The following is a 21,441-nucleotide window of genomic DNA, read 5'->3' on the forward strand; positions in this document are numbered from 1 at the left end:
CAATTTTATGAACTTCATAAATTCTGTCAATTTTATCAATTTCATAAATTCTGTCAATTTCATCAATTTCATAAATTTTGTCAATTTTATCAATTTCATAAATTCTGTCAATTTTATCAACTTCATAAATTCTGTCAATTTTATCAACTTCATAAATTCTGTCAGTTCTATCAACTTCATAAATTCTGTCAATTTTATCAACTTCATAAATTCTGTCAATTTTATCAATTTCATAAATTCTGTCAATTTTATCAATTTCATAAATTTTGTCAATTTTATCAATTTCATAAATTCTGTCAGTTCTATCAACTTCATAAATTCTGTCAATTTTATCAACTTCATCAATTCTGTCAAATCTTTCAATTTCATCAATTCTGTCATTTATATCATTTAATCAATTGCACCAATTTTATCAATTCTACAAATAACATCAATTTCACAAATATGTCCAGTTTTACCAATTATATAAACCTCCCAAATTACATAAATTCATCAATTTATCAATTCCCACCTCGCTAATATACCGTCTCTAAAACCTTCTCGCAACCAAGAAATTCCAAATAGCAAAACCGAAGCATTTGTGCACCGACTAATTACACATGCAGCATGTATTACACATGACCGTTTCCACTGCAGTATTTAACGTGTTAATTGCTCGAGAACCATGCGAGTTCGTTGCCTTGTTTTTGCGAAAATTTCTCGTTCCACCAAATCGCCCTCCTCATTCCGCTTCTATGAGACAGCGGATTAATCGAGAGATTAATAAACTTTTAATTAACACGTCGACCTTCCTCGTTGCTAATTGAATCGGAGAGAAAAGAGTCATCGAATTGCTGCAATCAATTGAATCGAAAAAAGGAACTGTAGTAGATTAGTTTCTTCGTACTTTAGGTATTTGCAGCAACAATTTTCTTGAGAATAATATTTTCTTTTTATAAAAATATCAGGTCTGTAATTTTTTATTGTATGTGTACAATAATTTGTACTAGAGTGTATGTGTACAATAATTTATACTAGAGTGTATAATGTACAATAATTTATACTACAGTGTACAATGTGCAGTAATAATAAACATCAATAAATAATTTCACTAAAAAACACAAAGTAATCTCTGGTAATAGTCCACAATATTACATAACATTTTATGTCTGTAAAAAAGGGGAAAGATTAAGTGAGGTCAGAGGTGAGCAGAAAGCTAAGTGATTTTTAAAATAATAAATTAAACCTTGTGATGATGTGTTTTAAAGCAACTGGACTCCTGAAGTTTGCTTTAGTTACTAAAATAACAAATGTTGCACTAAATTTTCTGTACGTTGTTCCAAACCTTCATAAAGCTTTAACTAAATGTCCACATCTCATTCTGGGTACATATGCTTTTTGGTATATTTTATTGTAACGTATAAGTGTCCAATAAAAATGTTAAGGTATTTGGAAGACGTATTAGCTATAATAATAGTCTTGAATCGGTGGTTTTTTTTTAATGTTTGACTTTTCCTGTCATCTTTAAACTGCTTGCAGCTTTCGGACAGATCGTGAAAGGTTTCAGCTGAAGCCCAACTTAACCGTTTTTGCACCTCATTTAAATCACCCTAAGGCTGCAGAAATACTTGTACATCTCTTTTGAGCTCCTTTTTCAAACCGCTGCCCTGCTTTTACATCCCTTCCAGGCCATCTTTCAACTATTTTTGACCCTCTTTTTACGCCACGTTTATGCAAAACAGCACCGAAGGACCTTTCCGATCCCATTTTAAATTCGCATTCTTTTACAGTTATTTTTTAACTAAAGCACTCTTTATGTCCACTTTGAAGTTTAATTCGTTTTTAATTCGCTTTCAACTTTGACCATTAGCAAGTTTATAAATTCACTGCACTTCCTTTAAACAGTGTAATTACCTTTCTGCTGTTTAAAATTCCATTTTGTCAGGTTCTGTTAGACACATTCTCTTTTAAACGCTGCTTTCGACTTTAATATATGGCGAGACTATCTTAAGTATCAAATTTTCTAGCCGCGCAAATTCTAAGGTCGACTGTTCCTTGTGCGAAGTAATCCTTTCATTATGTACGGAATGTTAAATCCTTTATAAAGTTTCAACTAAAGAGGATTAAGCGTTGAGTTATTCAATAACTATGCACCCTGTTTAATAACTTCGGAACATAATTTATAATAATTGGAGTTTAAATTAAAAACAGCCGAGCTCTACATGAACTTCTATTTTAGGGATACAAGAGCTGAGGGCTCTCCGCTCCTCAGATCTTAGGTTAGTCATCTTTCGGTGCTGTTGACAACTTTTCTAGGGGTTTTGGCACATTTTGAGCAACTTTGGTCCTTTGGCAGAATGTCGTATCTCTCACGGTTTGGCCTGTGTGCATATAGGCATGGGTAGATGTGATCTTATAGGACTTTGATTCGCAATCCGTAATTAGGGGTTCTCCGCGTACATTAGTCACTTCTGACAATTTTTCTAGGGGTTTTGGACCATTCTAAACAAGTTTGGTTCTATAACAAAATGTCGTATCTCTCACAGTTTGGCCTGTATGCATGTAGGCATGGATGGTCGGATGTGATTTTATAGGACTTTGATTCACAATCCGTAATTAGGGGTTCTCCGCGTACATTAGTCACTTCTGACAATTTTTCTAGGGGTTTTGGACCATTCTAAACAAGTTTGGTTCTATAACAAAATGTCGTATCTCTCACGGTTTGGCCTGTATGCATATAGGCATAGGCGGTCGTATGGAGTTTATAGGACTTTGACTCCCTTTCACTTGCTATGGGTCCTGCGCCCCCATTAGCGACTTCTGACTGTTTTTCTAGGGGTTCTGGCACATTCTAAGCAAGTTTGGTTCCTTGACAAAATGTCGTATCTCTCACGGTTTGGCTTGTACGTATATAGGCATGTGGTTTGATGGAGTGTCATAGGACTTTGACTTACTTTCGCTCGCTAGGGGTCCTCCGCTCCCATTAGCGACTTCTGACAATTTTTCTAGGGGTTTTGGCCCATTCTAAACAAGTTTGGTTCTATGACAAAAAGTAGTATCTCTCACGGTTTGGCTTGTACGTACATAGGCATGAGTGGTCGTATGGTGTGTCATAGGACTTTGACTTACTTTCGCTCGCTAGGGCTTCTCCACTTACATTAACCAATTCTGACAATTTTTCTAAGGGTTTTGGCCCATTCTAAGCAACTTTGGTCCTCTGACAAAATGTCGTATCTCTCACGCCTTGTCCTATACGTTGACAGGCAAGACCTAAGTATTCACCCACTTACTTAACACAATCTTCCCTATTAATTTTTATCGACCCAATTCTTTGCACACTATTCACACTTAAGCAGTACCACAATTTCCTACCAGTAGATTATACAAACGCTAAAAAGTTACAAGTGAACGATCACGAAACAGGCGAATTCGGATGGTCAACCTTCGACAACGCTGAAAATAACAATAATTCGATGACGACACTTCTCTCCCTTGTGGGTCCGTGCGTTTTCGTGGTGTCTGCCAAAACAAAAACAGCTGAGTGCTATCAATAAACATCGCGATGCTATGCAAATTTAATTCGGGCACTGCTCGGCCCGCTTATGAAGCTTCGAGGCAGACCAAATTGACGGATCGCTCGAGAGGTGTATACGTATCCTAGAATTTCCTCCGCTAGATGTTAAATTTGCGAGAAAGCAGCTGTTCGGAGATGATTGTTTCAAGCTGGATTTAACAGGTTCGAGAAATTAATTGTTGCTTTCCGGGAAAATTTAGGCAGGTTTATAGCGAATGCTAACTGCGAAGCGACTGCATAATTGATTTATGTTCATCTAGCTTTTCTTGTTATTATATCGATATTAATTATATAACATTTTTTTTGGTAACATTTATATTAACTTCACTGAATTTAATTTTATATTAAAGAATGATTGGTAATACACTTATCTTGAAACTGATTCTTTGAACTTTCGTATGTTTGGACACTTTATGATCAAACATATTAAACATTTTGTATGTTTGAAGCATCTTATCGTCGATTTGTGGATCACTCATAATTTTTGTAGTCTTTAATTTAAAATAGTTAACAAAATTTTAACGTGGATGTATAAGTAACATATCAGTATTTTTAAAATTGTTTAAATATCTCTTTCGCTATCTAGACTGAAATGTAGAACACTAAGTGCATTGATCAGGAATTTCGTTTGTACATTTCAGGTTCCGTAGCTTTTCATTCCTAAAATTCGCGACGCGACCGATTTAATGTACGTGGATCGCAGACTTCTCTGTTCTCGTTACATATGCCAGGAATTTGCTGCGATATTATTTAATAAGTACCTACACTACCGTCCATAAGTATCCGGACGAAATATGCATTCGCGTAGCATGAAAGTTATTCAAGTATCTGCAACTAAAATCGATTTTTTTTCTGCGAAGGTCAGAATACTGGAACGTTTTTCGATTGATAATTCTCGTTTGGAACTCGTATCTCGATGGAAAAGAAGCTACAGACGAACTAAACCGAAACTGTCGAGTGCGTAGCGTTACCTCCATTCTTATCTCGATTGAGGGAACCTAAACGTCTACCAACAGTTTACAAACACTTGAAACATATCGAAGAACCCTCTGAATACGTTCTGCACAATAGAAACGAAACACAGTAGAAATGAAAATTTTTTTTAGAATCGAAAGCGTTTCATTAGATTCACAAATTTGGACTTTGTACTTCTGGACATGAATTTTACTTTCACACTATCATTGTATAATTTGTACTTAAAAATTAATTCTATTGCGTTATGGCACCTCAGAAAAGATAATAATAATTATTGCAAATGATATGATAACCCTAAATATCTTTCGTGCAAAGTTCGACTATGTTTTATGTAACGAAACCAAGTGTCCGGATACTTATGGACGGTAGTGTACATAATAATTTTTTAACATAACTTTGAAGTATACAAAGTATTGAAGTATACATGTATAAGAAACGTCCCACTAATTTTTTTGTATTTCATATATGAAAAACATCCCATGCGAAATAACATATCAGACACATTTTCTGTTACGTACAAATCATGGAAATAAAATTTCATAATATTTAATGGGAATAAATGACCAGCTCGGATACGAAATTGACGAAGGGTTGTTCTCCAGAGGGTTGTACCCTTGCTTCGATATCTCGATGATAAATCGCGCCTTTTGCGAGATTTATTCAGTGGTCGGTTGTAATAATTCTTACACTGGTTCAATTTATCACAAACATCTAAATTCGTTGTTCGTGGAACGCGTTCTATCGGTATAACTTGCGATTGATTTATTGTCGTTGTAGATTATTTTTCCATCACCATTTTGGACGCGTTTTGTTCTTTTTTATGTATGTCGCATGTTAATTAGGAATTATTTAAATTGGCAATAAATAATGGGGATGGAAATTAAAGTTGGGGCAAATTTAATTAATTGTGGAATTCATTTTTTTATATATTTTGTGTTATAAATCTTGTGGTTTATTGTAATAAGTTTTAATAAATTTTGATCTTGTGTTTCATTGTAATAATTTTTAATTAATTTTAATTTTGTGTTTTGTTGTAATAATTTTTAAAAGATTTTGAACCTGGGGGTTGTTTGTTATAATTTTTAATAAATTTTGATCTTGGGTTTTATTGTAATATTTTTTAATAAATTTTGATTTTGTGTTTCATTGTAATAATTTTTAATTAATTTTGATCTTGTGTTTCATTGTAATAATTTTTAATAAATTTTAAACCTAGGGGTTGTTTGCAATAATTTTTAATAAATTTTAATCTTGTGTTTCATTGTCATAATTTTTAATAAATTTTAATCTTGGGTTTTATTGTAATATTTTTTAATAAATTTTGATCTTGTGTTTCATTGTAATAATTTTTAATTAATTTTAAACCTAGGGGTTGTTTGTTATAATTTTTAATAAATTTTGATCTTGTGTTTTATTGTAATAATTTTTAATAAATTTTGATCTTGTGTTTCATTGTAATAATTTCTAATAAATTTTAATCTTGTGTTTCATTGTAATAATTTTTAATAAATTTTATACCTAAGGGTTGTTTGCAATAATTTTTAATAAATTTTGATCTTGTGTTTTATTGTAATAATTTTTAATCTGTTATGTATAGTAAAAATTAAAATTATTATGTATATAAGAGAATAAATTTTGTGTACTTACATTGTAAATTCTACATATATAAAATTGTATAATAAAATTAATATAAATGTGGATCATTTATTTTTTGTAATTTTAAAAAGTCACCCTCTGCAGAGATTCAATTATTGTGTTGTTATGGTGTTATTCAAAGCTGTTATTTTTACAATAAAAACATCATAAGTTCTACATTTTGTTTTACTTTCCCAAGTTTCTCTCCTGCATTAAACACCTTATTATTTCACTAAAATAATACATCTCGTGAACGACAATTTATTTTCACATAAATATAAGTATAACGAATAAAATTAGTTGACAATCAATAATATAACAATAGATAATAATTGTAAAAAAAAATTCTACTCTACATTTAAACACATCCAGAATCCAAAAAGCTCGTTTCGCTGGCATTAATCCGCTACCATAAATAACGGTAAACAAACAGAAAGAAAGCTTTTAATAAAAATAAATGACCCAGCAAAACGAGTAGAAAGAAGAAGACACCCTCTGTTTCCTCGATTCTCCACAAATTTACGGGATAAACCGTGGTCTACGCTTAATTAGAACAGTCTGTGCGCCCACAACCCCTAACCTCCGACTGTGACACTCTTAATCCACCCCTAATCCAAGGCACGAAGACAGAGGTAGTTACGCGGCCGCCAGTGGAATCAAATGGAATTGAATTTCATAGATCATCAAAGTTTAGGAAAATTTAGGAACAACGTCATATCTGATATGTTACTACTTCGATGGGTCACAATCCAAGAGCAATAAATCGGTCAATACCGAATCTTCCGTCTCCGTTCCGAATAACGACAGTTCAACTTTCCATCGCTCCAATTTTCGATTCGAACGCTGCCTTACGAAATGAACCCGTTACGACGAACGAACCGTGCGCAGGGAAAGGTACGAATACGAGACGCGGCAGAAATACGAGGCACGAAGGTTTTCATTTACGTGGAGTACTCGAGTCTTCAACGATGACCCAAAATGAAGTACGAAGACTGTAAGGCTCTATCAGGTTGTCGCGCACAAAATGGCCGATCTCGGAGCGTCGAATGTCTGACGCGATTCGATGACACTAAAGCACTATCGGCACTTACGATACATCGAAGCTTAAAGTCTGCTGAAAACGATCGTAAACTTTTCGTAATCTTTTTAGCACGAATTGGCTGTCGGAAAATCCGATTTCTCTGTGCAATGTTTGTCTAACGATTAACAGTTACCGATATTAGATGATTTTGAACGAACCAAGCTTTAAATTGAGCAGGTTACGATAATTTTATATAATCAAATTGTGCAGTACAGGTATTTACGATGGTTTTGTCAAATTGTTTCACATTTTGAAATCGTTGATATTTGATATAAGTTGTGATATAAGACATACTGTGTGGGAGGGCTCCTTGAGTACTAGCGAGAAAGGCAAGTCTCATGCGCCGCCTAGTGGCGAGCGTACTAACCACCGCAACTTTAATCGGTGTTAGAGTAACGTTCTGTAAATCTATTCGTTCTATCTCACAGTAATGATCGTTGTGTTTTGTAGAAGAGGTATACTGTTTTCAGATAACATGTTTTAATAAATGGCGCTATTTCTTTAAACTTAACAATTGTGCAATACAAGTATTTACAATGGTTTTGTTAAATTGTTTCACATTTTGAAATCATTGATATTTGATACGAGTTGGCCTTTGATATAAGGGATTTGATATAAGTTGTACATATTTCAAGTCTAAAAATACTGAATTTCGCTTGGTAAAATTAAAAAATCATTATTTTATCCGAAAATGAGGAAAAACTCTTTTACCTACAACGATGAATATTAAAAGGGATATTATTCGTCACCGGTAGCTTGAATAGATAAAAAAACAATCCATCAAGCCGTTGTTTGTTTTGAAAGCGCAGCAATAACTGAGGCATTGTTATTAACAAGCTGCACGTTCGCTTAAAAATCAACTGCAAAAACGAATTCATCGCGAACTCATTTACAATGCATATAAGACGAATAAGAGACGGACGGAAAATTTAAACAGTATAACGACGATACTGATTATTCACCGGTTCTCTTTTACTATTTAAATTTATGATTCGGCTCGTTTTCCCGAGATGTTCGAATTTGCATTTCTTGCTCTTAACTTTTAAGCCAGCGCTTCGAACTTCGCCAACTATTTCCTCGTTGCTCGTTTATTGGAAAAATTAGGAAAATTATGTGGAAATTGGCGACCGGGAACTTCGGGGTTAAAAGGACAAAGTGGGAATTTGAAAAAGTAATCTTTTCCGATAGCGAAACTTTTCAGATTTAGGTTCATGTAAAAGATTGCAGAAAATTCTTAAAATTTGTAAAAAATAAATTATTTTTATATTAGTAAACTTTCATGCTAATCCACATTTGTTCACATTTTTCTTAAAATATTAAATTTGCTTCAAATTTATTTCTAAACAAGCAACAAAATTTTCTAAAAACAAATTTTACAAATTTCTTTAAAAATTAGTTACAAAATTCTATGAAATTTAGAAACGAATTCAACAAACAGTGAATCGACTGAGTTAAATTTTTCAACTCGCTAATGGAAATCCGACAGTATTGCTTCTTTCAAATTGTATCGATTAAATTCGCTTTCAAACGTGATCGAACTTTTAATACTTCATCTTCGATCGAGCTTCGAAAACATTCTCCAATTTTGATCGAGCCGTTTAAAAATCGCTCGAACGTGCATCGAATTTTTGATCATAGTACGCGTGAAAAATAATGCAACTTGTTGGAATTCAATTTTAAGATCAATAACGTAACATCCATTTTTAACCGAACGTTATTTTTAATTTTACCAAAATTTATATTAATTGTATTTTGTGTAATGAGCAATCGCGATTTTCGGCTGTGCGCTGCCAAAATCGCATTAAAATCAAGCTACATCGTTCACAGGCACTCAAGTCATTAAAATGATGTATGGCTGGCGTCCAAAAACCCGGCACTTGCGGGCACGTACTCAAAATATAATTTTCGCGCTGTTCACTAGCCGAGAAAATTGTACTCTAATTGTCGAATTAATAAATGACGTCGCTTAATTGACATGCGGTGATTTCTGTACGAGTTTCAACAAATATTTATAATATATATTTATGCGGTACATATTTTTGCTGTATATATTGTCTTTCGTTTTTGGTTAGGTTAAAAGATTGATATGGAGTGGTTGTTTAAGTAAAAATGGAGTAGTAGTCTTAATAATGAAGTTTTAGTTCAGGTTTAGTTGAGGTTTAGTTCGGAATATATTCGCGTGGGAAATAATATATTGGCGCGCAGAATTAGTACGCAAGTTTACTGTGCAGGTTTACTACGCACGCTTAGCGCGAATATTTACTACGCAAGTTCACCGCGCAGGATGACTGCGCAGGTTTACTACGCACGCTTAGCGCGCATATTTACTACGCTAGTTCATCGCACAGGTTTACTACGCACGCTTAGCGCGCAGGATTACTGTGCACGATTATCACGTAGGACTATCGCGTAGGACTACTGCGCAAGATTACTGCGCACGACTATCGCATAGGAGCACCGCGTAGGACTACTGCGCAAGATTACTGTGCACGACTATCGCGTAGGACTACTGCGCAAGATTATTGCGCACGACTATCGCATAGGAGCACCGCGTAGGACTACTGCGCAAGACTACTGCGCACGACTATCGCATAGGAGCACCGCGTAAGATTACTACGCAGGATTACCGCGCACGATCAGCGCGCAATTATTTTTCCACTCTCCAACATTAAACTTCCATGAAGCGCCTATTGTATTTGAATCAATCACTGTTTTATCGATACTTATTTCCACGATTTATCGAACTCCCCATCCTCAATTACCGCACCTCTCCACTGTTTTCTCGGATCAGCTGATCGCGCGATAGTCGAACAGCATGAATCGAGCGTAGCAATGACAAAAGGTGTCCGGAACGATGGACGCATGTCCGTGTAATGGATTCCGGTAATTAATCTGAACGCTGTGTGTCAAGCACGGAGAATGCCAGACGGGCAATTAACAATACTGCGGTGTCAGCTCATACGTGATTGAAGAGTGACTCTTGTTACCGAACGTATTGTTCGAGGCAAGATGTTTAAATGTATTTCGGAAATTTGGATGAACTTTTCAAATGTAAAGGCGTTTAATATACTGTTTTGAGTTGATTCAATAATTGGGTCTAGATAGAGTCTGAATGTCATGGAAACCCATGGAAAAGGTCCATCAATCAAATTGCACGTTGTGGTTGCTTCCTCTCCGTGAAATTAACCAACTATTGAATTTTTCTTTCGGGAGAGCGATTGTTTCATTCGGGGTGATGTATGGTGACGTTTTGAATGAGCCATACGTTATCCGTGTTCATATCATTCGATCTGAGACGAAATAGGGGATAACCACAGAGGGATAATTTGATGATCCATAAGTTTCTTGCTGTGTATCGAAATTTGAATTTTAATAACAAATAACAATTTAAAATTAGAAATTAGAAAATTAAAATTAGGTTAAAACTGAGCTTAAACTAGGAGTTGGTAACAAATTCAAATTTGGTATACTGTATTAAAATAATCAGAACTGCTACTTCAATATTAATAGATTTGAATTTTCGCGCCACTCGAGGTTCAATGGAGACCAATATGGCGGACATTTTCTTATCGCTCGAGAAACATTCATTTACATTTTTTAGAAATATCTGTCAGTGACAAATGAAGATGTATATTAAATAATTTGTTAAAAATGAAACACTTTATACCACAATTATTTATATAAACTATTTTAATTTAATATTCAAGTAAAAAGTTTAATAACAATGTTAACACCTGTTAACGTTCTAAAGGAAGATTTTACTGAAATCTTCAGGTTAATTATTTTTAATAAAGTTTCTTTCAGGGCTCCTTCATTATCGCGATTAAACTAATTTGTTTTTCATTATCATTAATCTTAAAGTCAGGAGCGACGAAAAATAAATCAATTTGTCTCATATAAAATTTAGAAGAGAATGCAGTTACTTTAATGAAAACTTGAAAGTTAATTATAGTAATTAATAGTCTATGGGAAGAATGGAGAATGATGGAGGTGGTACCTGATTTTTATATGCAGCTGATTAGAAATCACTGTTTGTGGTTCTTTATTTTTGTTAAAATTTAAACTATTTTTTTTTATGTATTTTTAATGCAATATATCTGATTATTTATTTATTTATTATTGTTATTTTTAAAATTTATTATTATTTATTTTCTTATTTATTTTTATTTGTGTTTTATTTTTTTTATTTTTCAATATATTTTTTTTTTGGTTAATATTAGTTATTGATTAATAAATTATAAACATTATTTAAATAATGATCAGTGACAACGATAAATACATTGTAATAATTATTTAAATAAACAATAAATAAAAGTAGAAAATAGAAGTTCATCGTATCGTAAAGAATTACGAAAATTTTTCCCAACTCATTCAGTTATTATCTATTCACTTCTATTCTAATTTCAACCAAATGTTTTCAACTTGTTTCCTGATAATGTTTCCAACAACAGTTCACATACTGCTTTAAAAACAAATATATGCGAGGAAAAAATCGAAAAAGAAATTGCATTTAGATTTTTAAATTTATAATTTCTCCAATTTTCATATTTGCATTTCTTATTTTACAAAGTAAGCGATATGTAAATTTTAAAATTGATAAGTTTGTACTTGTTAACTGATGAAGTTACACATTTTTAAATTACCTAATTTTTAAATTTTTTAATTTTGCATTTTACTAACTTGCAACAAATTAATTTGCAAATTTGCAAATTTGATATTTTTCTATACTTGTGTGGTTTTAAATTTTGAAATTCTGAATTCTGAAAAATTCCTAAATTTACCTAAGTATATCAGTTCACGTAAAATACATTAATTTTTTTTCTTGTTTGCAGATGCTGTGCGGATAAACAAGAGTAAATGCCGTGCAGATAATGTGCATCATTAGTAAGTTAAAAAGTTTCTATAAAAACTATAAATAAACTTCTTGCTCTATTGACTCACTGTCCATTTTCATCGCCAAACATTTACATACTTATATTTCATACTTAAGAATCTGAAAATATCTTACGTATAAAAATTTGCATAACTATTACATATATTATTTTATGCAAACGAGAGCTATATTTTATCTAACAATAGTCAAAACCTATTGACGCAAAATGAAATTTTTTAACGGAAGGTTTAAATATTTCATCTGAAATATTTTTTTTTAAATTTCATCTTTAACTTCGTCTCATAAAATGGATACAAATAGCAGAAATTCTATGAACGTTTCAGGAAAATAAATGTATTAGATAACGTAACCTCGATAGATAATGTATGGACATAGATCGTGCTAGCTGCAGCCATTGCTTGAGTCATTGACATCGCACATACAGATAATTGATTAGTATAAATAGAAATGATTTTTGTAAGCGTAGATAGAATAATCATTCAACTGCACATTTATTGTGGAAGCATATAAAATAATTTTATTCTGTTAGAATTGATTTCAGTATTGCATTGAAATAACTATTTTATTATGAAAACTATTAATTTTAATGATAAAAAATAAAACCTCTGACAATTAACTAATCATTCTAAAATTAAAGTGAAAGCAAAAATTATTTAAACATTACAATGCAGAATTTAAAAATTGTTCATAAAAATTTACTCAACGAATTAAAAAATAATGACAACATAAAAAATACATGAGAAACAGCTATAAAAGCTTGATACAAACTCCGAAGAAACTAAATTCAAAGAAACCCCGATAAGATTATAAAACGAAATCGTAGAGTAAATAAACGGATCAAATGTTTCTTTCTTCCGAGCGGAAGAAAATCGTTCGATGAAAACCAGGGAAGAATCGCAAATCCATAATTCAATAGTAATTTCTGCAATCCAATAGCTTCGTCGTAATCTTCGCAGGAAATAACTTCGATTTACTGTTTTCCTTGTTAAATGAAAACTGTATTTCCGGAACTCTATTAAGAATCACGTCACGAATCATTTTCCATTTATCTCCGAAAAATTATTAATGGAAGCGTCGGGTGTTATTATTATTATTAAGTAAACACATCGAACGATGGAATTATCGGGAACTGATGATAAACAAGCAGCTTCGATTATGGGTCTCAATTAAGCAAATCATCAGTTCATTGAGCAAATTCATCAGATGTTCAAATTCTTTATCTTTGTTCAAATTGATGGATGTTATTTGGACATTCATGAAAATTTATTTTTGTTTGATTAAGTTTGTTAGGTGAATGCATCCTATGAGAGAGGTGCACTTCCAGGTCTAAGTAATAGATCTAAGTAGTAGGTTCAACTTTTAGGTCTACGTATTAAGTTTAAGTAGTAGGTCTATCTAGTAGGTTTAAGGACTAGGTCTAACTACTAGGTTTAAATGCAAGGTCTAACTACTAGATTTAAGGATTAGCTCTAAGTGCAAGGTCTAACTACCAGGTCTAACTACTAGGTCTAAATGCAAGGTTTAACTAGTTAGTCTACATGCAAGGTCTAACTACTAGATGTAAGTGCAATGTCTAAGTGCAAGGGCTAACTACTACGTCCAAGTGCAAGGTCTAAATGCAAGGTCTAAGTGCAAGGTTTAAGTGCAAGGTCCAAATGCATGGTCTAAGTACGAGGTTTAATTGCAAGGTCTAAGTGCAAGGTTTAAGTGCAAGGTTTAAGTGCAAGGTTAAAATATAAGGTCTAAATGCAATGTTAAAGTGCAAGGTTTAAGTGCAAGGTTTAAGTGCAAGGTTTAAGTGCAAGGTTTAAATGCAAGGTTAAAATACAAGGTCTAAATGCAATGTTAAAGTGCAAGGTTTAAGTGCAAGGTTTAAATGCAAGGTTTAAGTGCAAGGTTTAAATGCAAGGTTAAAATACAAGGTCTAAATGCAATGTTAAAGTGCAAGGTTTAAGTGCAAGGTTTAAGTGCAAGGTTTAAGTGCACGGTTTAAATGCAAGGTTTAAGTGCAAGGTTTGAAAGCAAGGTTTAAGTGCAAGGTCTAAGTGCAAGGTCTAAGTGCATGGTCTAAATGCAAGGTTTAAGTGCAAGGTCTAAGTGCAAGGTCTAAATGCAAGGTCTAAGTGCAAGGTTTAAGTGCAAGGTTCAAATGCAAGGTTTAAGTGCAAGGTCTAAGTGCAAGGTCCAACTACCAGGTCCAACTACCAGGTCCAACTACTAGGTCAAACTACCAGGTCCAACTACTAAGTCCACCTACCAGGTCTACCTACTAGGTCCAAGTACATTCACACAGAGAGACAATGTTAGGTCTTAGAATGCATATTGCAACGAGAGGATTAGACCCCGGTACAAGTTTCCAGCGATACAATAGTATAAAGGTTTTTCGTTCCTTCATTTGTAGTTTCAAATCAATTCCCCGCAGCAGCAACAAGACCCAAGGAGTCACATTCTAGCGAGTATTTTTTTATTGTCAGTCACATCTGGTGAACCCTTAACCTTAGCAGTAGAGTCTTTTGTTTGTGAACTATTCGTGTCGAGGTATCGCTTTTATTACTTGCTTAGGTCACTTTGGGTAAAGACTTCATACGTCACTTGCATTTTCATCTCCAGCCGAATTTTGGCTGAACTGATAGAAAATTGAAAACTGTTTACCTCGGCGGTGTCACAAAAATTGTAGCGAGCTTTTGTGAAACGTAAAACATCGGAGACATAAACTCTAGTTCGAAGAGTTAGTATAGTAAACTCTAGTTTGAAGTGAAATTTATTTCTTAGTTCACTTATCTCTTATTGGGAATCCTATTAATTCCTATTAATCCTATTAAATTAATATTCTGACGCTGCGAGGCACAATTAGTGGAGTATCGAGAACATATGTTATTAAGTAATAATGCGCAGTTGTGTTTGCGCATGTACGTGCTTCGATAATAGTTGCGTATTTTGATAAAGTTACTGTAATTATTGAATCCTGGTAAACTAATGTTGTATGATGTGATGCTTTTGTATCGCGTTGCCAGAGTTTAATAATTGTTTGAACGCTGGTGTTCCAAAAGTTTCGAAAGTTATAAATTAATTAATTTTGGTCATTTGTTACTGAAATGATTCGGTAATTCATAGGGTTTCGTAAATAAAGACTTACAAACTCTGCTTTACTGTTATTCAATATTTTTATATTTTGCGGACTTGAATATTTTTTTCTTCGAATTCACTTTGAGAATTTTTGAAAATTTTCCAAAATACAATTATCCATTTCACCATTATCATATTAAAATCTTTTACTTCAGCATTTTACTAAAGTCACATCAAATGATTAAACACAATTTCTTCTGATACAATAGCTTTTGAAATTCATTGCCTCAGTTTTGTGGTTTATACTGAACCCTGTGTATTAATCCAATATCGATACCAAGAAATTCGATCACTTACCGGCGCAAATCATACTGAATCACCTATAAATCATAATCGTACAGTTATGAGGTACACCCTGTATGTAGGGAAGAGAATGAGTATCCTCAAGTGAATAATGGCCACCCTATAACCATAGATTAGGGTTAGAGGCTCAGAAAAAGTCAATAGTATATCGATTATTATTTATAGCTTTCGTTATTGGAAACCATTAACGACTTTCCGTAATTAATGATATCGATGGTCACATAATTGTCTTCATTTCTTGCGGAATATTGATTGTATCAATTTTTACATATTAAGTTAAGTTTTATATATTGTCGAGTTTCACATATTGTTTTGTTTCACATATTGTCAAGTTTCACATATTGTCAAGTTACACATATTGTTCGGTTTCACATATTGTCAAGTCTCACATATTGTTAGGTTTCACATATTGTCAAGGTTCACATATTGTTAGGTTTCATATATTGTCAAGTGTCACATATTGTCAAGGTTCACATATTGTCAAGTTCCACATATGGTTCAGTGTCACATACTGTCAAGTTTCACATATTGTCAAGTTTCACATATTGTTGGGTTTCACATATTGTCAAGTCTCACATATTGTTAGGTTTCACATATTGTCGAGTTTCACATATTGTTAGGTTTCATATATTGTCAAGTGTCACATATTGTCAAGGTTCACATATTGTCAAGTTTCACATATGGTTCAGTGTCACATACTGTCAAGTTTCATATATTGTCAAGTGTCGCATATTGTCAAGTTTCACATATGGTCAAGTTTCACATATTGTCAATTTTCACATATTGTTAGGTTTCACATACTGTCAAGCCTCACATATTGTCAAGTCTCACATATTGTCAAGTCTCACATATGGTCAAGTTTCACATATTGTCAAGTTTCACATATTGTCAATTTTCACATATTGTCAAGTTTCACATATTGTCAATTTTCACATATTGTTAGGTTTCACATATTGCCAAGCCTCACATATTGTCAAGTCTCACATATTGTCAAGTCTCACATATGATCAAGTTTCATATATTGTCAAGACACACATATTGTCAAGTCTCACATATTGTCAAGTCTCACATATTGTCAAGTTTCACATATTGTCAATTTTCACATATTGTTAGGTTTCACATATTGTCAAGCCTCACATATTGTCAAGTCTCACATATTGTCAAGTCTCACATATGATCAAGTTTCATATATTGTCAAGACACACATATTGTCAAGTCTCACATATTGTCAAGTTTCACATATTGTCAATTTTCACATATTGTTAGGTTTCACATATTGCCAAGCCTCACATATTGTCAAGTCTCACATATTGTCAAGTCTCACATATGATCAAGTTTCATATATTGTCAAGACACACATATTGTCAAGTCTCACATATTGTCAAGTCTCACATATTGTCAAGTTTCACATATTGTCAATTTTCACATATTGTTAGGTTTCACATATTGTCAAGCCTCACATATTGTCAAGTCTCACATATTGTCAAGTCTCACATATGATCAAGTTTCATATATTGTCAAGACACACATATTGTCAAGTCTCACATATTGTCAAGTTTCACATATTGTCAATTTTCACATATTGTTAGGTTTCACATATTGTCAAGCCTCACATATTGTCAAGTCTCACATATTGTCCAGTTTCACATATTATCAAGTTCCAACTTTTTTCCTGTTATCTCTTACGAAACCATTAAAATTCGTCGAAGCAACAAAATTTTAATTAGCAAACCTCACAAATTCTCCGTCAACATTTCCCGGCACCGTTCAAAATTATTACACGAAGCTTACTGGGAACTTAAATTACTATAACAGCACGCTTTTCGTGGTAAGCACTGGCTGTACATCCTTTGAACAACTAAGCGAGATTTTGATCTTTTGAATTGAATTTCTGTCGTGTTTCCTGGACGTCCACGATTGTATATCCTTGCCTGTCCCTTTGTCGAATAAATGGATTTGTTGCGTCTCCGACAGACCGTAATGAATCTGAGTTGCTTAATTTCTGTGTCGGTTACTGCTTCATTTCCAAAATGGATGCTGCGTTTAAAGGAACGTCAAAGGACGAGGGAACGGCATTGATTCATTTTCAGATACCATTGAATGGACAGTTTACTCGGCTTGTAATTAACTTGTTTCTGTGACGTTAGTTGTGACGTTATTTGCTTTGTTATTGTAAAATTTGGAGAATAAATGCGTGGAGATTAAATGTAAGGGGATTTGGTGATGTCGGAAGTTGAGTGTGGGATGATGGAGATTTAGAGGTATGGAAGATTGGAAAATTTTAAGTTATAGAATTTCAAGGTTTGCTCGTGTCGTGTGGAAATTTTGGAAGTGATTGGAAATATCGCAAATTGTGTTTTTGGAAAATTGGAAATTGGAGTATTTTAGATTTGGGGATTTAGGAGGTTGGAAATTTGGAAGGTGGAAAATTTGGAAATTGGGAAATTTAGAAGGTGGAAAATTTGGAAGTTTAGGTACTGGAGAAATTAGGAGGTGGAAAATTTGGAAATTGGGAAATATAGAAGGTGGAAAATTTGGAAATTTAGGTACTGGAAAAATTAGGAGGTGGAAAATTGGGAAATTTAGAAGGTGGCAAATTAGGAAATTGAGAAATTTGGAAAATGGAAAATTTGGGTGCTAGGAAATTTGAAAGGTGGAAAATTAGTAATTTGGGAAATTTAGGAAATGGGACATTTAGAAGGTGGAAAATTAGGAAATTGGGAAACTTAGAAGGTGGAAAATTAGAAAATTGGAAAATTAAGAAGGTGGAAAGTTTGGAAATTTAGGTACTGGAAAAATTAGGAGGTGGAAAATTAGGAAATTTAGAAGGTGGCAAATTAGGAAATTGAGAAATTTAGAAAGTGGAAAATTTGGGTACTACGAAATTTGAAAGGTGGAAAATTAGTAAATTGGAAAATTTAGGAAATGGGAAATTTCGAAGGTGGAAAATTAGGAAATTGGTAAATTTCGAAGGTGAAAAATTAGTAAATTGGGCAATTTAGGAAATGGGAAATTTCGAAGGTGGAAAATTTGGAAATTGGGAAATGTCGAAGGTGGAAAATTTGGAAATTGGGAAACTTAGAAGGTGGAAAATTAGTAAATTGGGAAACTTAGAAGGTGGAAAATTTGGAAATTGGGAAACTTAGAAGGTGGAAAATTAGGAAATTGGGAAATGTCGAAGGTGGAAAATTTGGAAATTGGGAAATGTCGAAGGTGGAAAATTTGGAAATTGGGAAACTTAGAAGGTGAATAATTAGGAAATTGGGAAATGTCGAAGGTGGAAAATTAAGAAGTTGGGAAATTGAGAAACTTGAAAATTTAAAAATTAATGAATTCAGAAAATGGAAAATTAAATTATTAAATTTTAATATCCTAAAACTTGAAATCCTAAATTCAAAAATAGTACAGTCACTTAAACACAGTAACTTTACCTGAATCTCACATGAAATTTTTATGTAACCAACAAGTGACAGTAGGTCATAGATGGTCAGTGTTCGAATCTTTCCGTACATCAATCGTCGAAGGACATAAGTGACACTCGATCGTTTATAGTTGGATATATCTTGAAGACATCTATCTTTATACACGTGCCATCCATCTTCGAATAGATCGATCACCATAGAATGTAAGTGACACGGATCGTTTATGGTCAGACGTAAGTAGCTTGTGCTCGAAAATTCGTGTATACTCTGCGGTATCTATTTACGCCCATTCGGTGTTCTGTTATATTCACTCTGTGAAATATTATTCTGCTATAGAAGATATATTATCGTTTTCTTACTGTGTGTGATGTTGAGGTAGAAAAAGATTTGGAAGAAATTTGAACTACGTTAAATATATGTTGAAATTTAAATTAAAACTGTGCTGTAGAAATGTTGATGTTGTAATACAAATTATAATAAAAAATTATTAATAATAAAATTGCGATATAGAAATGTTCAAATTGAAATTAAAATTGCAGTATAGTAATTTTGAAATTGAAATAAAAATTATAGGAGAAAATGATTAAAAACAAAATTTTAATACAAAAATATTGAAATCAAAATTTTAATACAATGTTAGTAAAATTGAAATTAAAATAGCAATATAGTAATTTTAAAAATAAAATAGAAATTTTAGTAGTGAAATACTGAAAACAAGATTTTAATAGAAAAATATTAAAATGAAAATTTTAATACAATGTTAGTAAAATTGAAATTAAAATTATAATATAAAACTGTTAGCCTTACAACTACAAGTATGTAGAAATTAATATTAAAATTGCAGTACAAGAATATTAAAATTAAAATTAAAATTACAGTACAGAGATATTAAAATTAAAATTGCATTACAACAATTAAAATTAAAATTAGTATTATTAAATGCTTAAATTAAAATTATGGAATTTGGGAAATTTAGGAAGAGGGAAGATTTGGAAATTGATAAATGTTGAAGGGGGAAAATTAGGAAATTGGAAAATTTAGGGAAAGGGAAATTTAGAAGGTGGAAAATTAAGAAATTAGAAATTCAGAAGGTGGAAAACTTGGAAATTGGGAAATGTAGAGGGTGGAAAATTAGGAAATTGGAAAATTTAAGAAGTGGGAAATTTAGGTGGAAAATTTGGAAATTACGAAGTATCGAAGGTGGAAAATTTGGAAATTGGGAAATGTAGAAGGTGGAAAATTGGGAAAATGAGAAATTTAGTGAGTGGGAAATTTAGAAGGTGGAAAATTTGGAAATTGGGAAATGTCGAAGGTGGAAAATTTGGAAATTGGGAAATGTCGAAGGTGGAATATTTGGAAATTAGGAAATGTAGAAGGTGGAAAATTAGGAAATTGGGAAATATAGGGAGTGGGAAATTTAGGAGGTGGAAAATTGGGAAAATGGGAAATGTAGAAGGTGGAAAATTTGGAAATTGGGAAATGTAGAAGGTGGAAAATTTGGAAATTGGGAAATGTAAAAGGTGGAAAATTTGGAAATTCGAAAATTTAGGGAGTGGGAAATTTAGAAGGTGGAAAATTAAGAAATTGGAAATTTAGTAGGTGGGAAATTTGGAAATTGGGAAATGTCGAAGGTGGAATATTTGGAAATTAGGAAATGTAGAAGGTGGAAAATTAGGAAATTGGGAAATATCGGGAGTGGGAAATTTAGGAGGTGGAAAATTGGGAAAATGTGAAATGTAGAAGGTGGAAAATTGGGAAAATGGGAAATGTAGAAGGTGGAAAATTTGGAAATTGGGAAATGTAAAAGGTGGAAAATTTGGAAATTCGAAAATTTAGGGAGTGGGAAATTTAGAATGTGGAAAATTAGGAAGTTGAGAAATTTAGAAGGTGGAAAATTGAGAAAATAGGAAATTTATAATTTAGGAAATTTAAAAGATGGAAAATTTGGAAACTGGGAAAGTGCAAAAATCTTGAAAATAAAATCTCAATAAAATTCCCCTAAAAACAACAAATTTCAAAAATACCAGAAGTCATTAAAATAAATGTAACCAATAAAAAACAAGAATTGCAGTAACAATTGCGATTCAATTCTTCGAATATAATCGCGGAAATCGCTGGCAGCGTTCGTTCCATTTACAATGCTTCTCATTAAACCCGTTCGTCCGGATTTTTGCATTAATTAATGCCAGAAGCGCACGATCCAAAAAATATTTCACGCGGTGCTACAAAACGTTCGAGTGGCCGTTTTTTTTCCAGGGGGAATCTCTGTAAAATTGTAGGCTTAACGATCGTCCAGGATTTAACGTTGACTCGATGTTCAATTTTAATCGACCGATTACCGAGAGGCGAAGCGATTTTCAATGGAACAGCGACAAAAACGGCGTACCTGGATTAATTTTGATTTTTCCAAGAGGAAAAATTCGGACTGACTGCGCGAAAGGCGCTTTTAGAG

General features: G+C 32.9%; 1 protein-coding gene across 2 annotated transcripts in view; it reads left to right on the forward strand.

The window, feature by feature from the left end:
• The window catches only part of LOC100875226 (octopamine receptor beta-2R), an 86,125-nt gene that overhangs the window by 15,337 nt on the left and 49,347 nt on the right, over positions 1 to 21,441 (forward strand). For both annotated transcript variants that reach the window (XM_076539940.1, XM_076539939.1), the window contains exon 2: positions 12,077 to 12,128. The gene's annotated coding sequence lies outside the window, so the exon portion shown is untranslated. The remainder of the gene's footprint in view (positions 1 to 12,076; positions 12,129 to 21,441) is intronic.

This window comes from Megachile rotundata, chromosome 15, assembly GCF_050947335.1.
Source record: "Megachile rotundata isolate GNS110a chromosome 15, iyMegRotu1, whole genome shotgun sequence".
Taxonomy (NCBI): Eukaryota; Metazoa; Arthropoda; class Insecta; order Hymenoptera; family Megachilidae; genus Megachile; species Megachile rotundata.